Below are 3,854 nucleotides of genomic sequence, written 5' to 3'. Positions count from 1 at the left end.
ATGATAATAATGGTACTAATGATGATTATAAGGATAATGATGTTAATTATAGTAATAATAATAATAGCAATATAAATGATGGTGATAACAATGATAACAACAACAACGGTAACAACAACAAGAACAACAATGATAATGATGATAATAGTAGTTTGAAAATAATAATGAAAATGATGATAACAGTGATGATGACAATAATGATATTAGTAAGAATATTTCTAATAAAAGTAATAACAATAATGATAATGATAACATTAATATGATACTAATAATAACGAGAAAAGGAATAGTAAGAATAACAACAATGATGAAAATAATATTGGTAACCATAATAGTAATGATGATAAAAATGATAATAATAATAATGATTGTGATATTGATTACAATAACACTAGTGCCATAACTAATACTGCTACTATTAATAGTCATGATAATGATAATAACAGTGGTGATACCGCTGATAATAATGATGATAGTAACGATAATAATGACAACAATAACAAGAAAGGCAACATCAACAACAATGACAACAATGATAACAAAAACAGTAATAACAATGATTTTAGTAATATTGATGCTAATGATGAGGGTAATACTGATAATAACAATGATGATGATAATACTGATAATGAGGATCATAATGATAATGCCAAAAATAATAGTAATAATAACAAAAACTATAATATTAAGAATGATGATAATAACAATAATAATAACAGTAATAGTGATAACAATAACAATAGTAATGCTGATAACAATAATAATAATAATGATAATAATGATAACAACAACATTACTAGTAAAAGTGATGACAATACCAATGATAATAATAATTGTAATGAAAATAACAGTAATGATAATAATGAAACAAAACAATAATGATGGTGATAATAATAAAAATAATAATGATGATGATAATGATAATAATGCTAATACTCATAATGATAATGATATTGATGGTAATAATAGGATAATTATGATGATAATGATATGGATGATATCAATAAGGATAATAGTCTATTATGATACTGATAATAATAATAACGATAATAATAACAATAGTGGTAATTATTATAGTAATAACAATGATAACCATAATACAGTAGTACTAATAACAATAATAATAATAATAGTAATGATAATGATAATCTCTCCCTCTCCCTCTCTCTTCTCCCTCCCTTCCTCCCTCTCTCTTTCTTCCCAGTACGATTCCTTCCAAGGTAGAAGAAACCTGGATGACAAAAAAAAAAAAAAAAAAAAAAAAAAAAAAAAAAAAAAAAAACAGACGAACACACGAATATTAAGAACTGTATGTCGAAAAAGTCTTCAGGGAAATCGTGGGTTTTCCTTGGCCTTCACTTCGGCATTTTGTTTACGCGCTTCACGCGCAGGGTGGTGTGAAGCGATAGTGTGGTAGTCTAGGTACTGTTAAGAGCTTTGCATGCCTTCTCGCTTACAGCTGCCACCGCTGGCTAGCCTAGTGCGAAAAAGGGAGCAGCACTGCATAAGCCTCCCCTGCCAGTTCATAGTCTCTCCATCATCGAGAATCCCTGCAGTGCCTCCTCGTGGCCTCCCATGGAAACTGGGTACCTTGCGGTTCCAGGCTAAACTCAGGGGGAGCAGCAGGAGGCCCTAGAGGTTCAGGGTCATGGCCCACCGACGTGTGGACACGCCCTGGCCCTGTACCAACTCCTGCCCCTAGGCCCCCTGGGGTCAATGGGAGGCTCGGGGGAGGTGGGCCTTGCCAGTCCTCCTCCCCCCAGATAAAAAAAACACTGGTAGTGACTGATATATATGGAAATGCTGGGAGGAAAGCTTACGGGGGAAAGCCTTCGGAAGCCCCGTAGGTGGATGACGGGTTCCACAGCTTGCCGTTCTCTTATATGTGGAACAGCGTCGGTGGGGGTGGCAGAGGTGGCGTCCACCCGGAGCGACTGCCCGAGGCTAAACCTCAGGCAGGGAGTCAGGGTGGGGGCTTGGAACATCTGTTCTTTGCGTCAGGATGATCGGTTGCCTCTGCTGTCGAGAGAGCTGGGGAAGCTGAGAGTGGAGGTGGCTGCTCTCTCGGATGTGAGAAGACCTGGCAGCGGAATGATCAGTGTAGGTGGCTACACCTACTACTGGTCAGGCCGCAGCGACGGTCACCATCTCCAGGGAGTAGCCATGGCCATCTCCAGCAGACTCCAGCCCAGGTTACTCCAATCGATGAGCGTATAATGGTAATGAGACTGAAGCTGTCTTTTGGCTTCATGTCTCTTATTGCTGTGTACGCTCCTACCGATGTTTGTAAACTTGATGTGAAAGAGATATTCTACCCCAAACTAGCGTCTGTGTCAGACAGGTGCCCCTGGCGAGATATTCGTGTTGTCCTGGGTGACTTCAATGCGGTATCCGGCTGTGATCGAGCTGGCTATGAGATGTCTGTCGGTCCCCATGGTTCGGGAGCTGATGCCGGTAGCGAGAATAGCCTCCTTTTCCGGGGCTTTGCTAGGTCCCAGAAATTGAGGATTTCTGGCTCCTGGTACCAGCGCCCAGACCCACATTGCTGGACATGGTACAGTGATGCAGATAATGCAACCAAGGAGATCGACCACATACTCGTTAGCACTCGCTGGAGGATCCTCCAGAATTGCAGGGTGTATAGGAGTGCTGAGTTCTGTGGTATTGACCATAGATTGGTTATGGCTACCCTCCGAGTCCATTTCAAAACCCCCCAGTGGACCAATGATCACCCCAGGGTGTTCCACTTGGACAGGCTGAGGGAGGGGGAATGCTGAGGCAGTCTCTGGTCGTTTCACAGTGCTCGAAAATCTGACGGACCCTGTACTTCCATGGGACGCTTGATGCAGCTTAAGAGATGATTGGTGAACGCCCGAGAGCAAGACGAAATTTCATCTCACAGGAGACACTGGATGCCACAGATGATTGTCTTGCGGCTCGTCTGGCAGGGGATCGAGATTTGCACCGTTCCCAGGTGCGAGTACTCGGTCTTTGTTAAGAAGGGACACGGAACAGTTTATTAGGAACCTTGCTGAGGAGGTAGAAGGCCATTTATTAGTAAATGACCTTCGTCCTGCATACCAAGCCCTGAGAAAGCTGAACTCCAAGCCCTCTTCACAGGTGACAGCAGTTCGCTCAGCAAGTGGTCAGATCATCTCAGATCCTGTTGCGGTGCAGGAGCGTTGGGCTGAGTATTTTGAGCAGTTGTTTGCAGCCTACATCGACCTCGAGAAGGCATTCGATACGGTGCATCGGGAATCACTCTAGGAGATCTTGAGACTGAGAGGAATTCCAACAAGGATTATTGGACTAATAGCAAGTCTGTATACTGGTACTGAAAGTGCTGTAAAGTGTGGTGGGGGCCTGTCAAGCTTCTTCCCTGTTAGTTTAGGAGTGAGGCAAGGCTGTGTTCTTGCACCAACGCTTTTCAACACTTGCATGGACTGGATACTGGGCAGAGCTACTATTCAAAGTCATTGTGGAGCAACTCTGGGCAATATCAAAGTTACCGACCTTGACTTTGCTGATGATGTTGCCATTCTATCTGAGTCTTTGGAATCCTTAGTGGTGGCTCTCGATGCATTTAGTAATGAAGCGAAGCCCTTGGGTCTAGAGGTCTCCTGGACCAAGACCAAGATCCAGGACTTTGGGGACATATTAGGAGAACCTGTTCAGTCGGTATGTGCTTGCGGCGAGGACACTCAAGTCACAGAGAGCTTTACATACCTTGGCAGTGTAGTCACACCATGAAGTCAGCAGACGGATTGGCCTGGCAGCAGGGGTCATGAACTCTCTCGATAAGAGTATTTGGAGATGCCGGTACCTGTGCAGAAGGACCAAGCTTCGTATCTTCA

Source organism: Penaeus vannamei, chromosome 19 (genome assembly GCF_042767895.1).
Source record: "Penaeus vannamei isolate JL-2024 chromosome 19, ASM4276789v1, whole genome shotgun sequence".
In the NCBI taxonomy this organism is placed as follows: domain Eukaryota; kingdom Metazoa; phylum Arthropoda; class Malacostraca; order Decapoda; family Penaeidae; genus Penaeus; species Penaeus vannamei.
Note: the sequence above shows the minus strand (reverse complement) of the source record.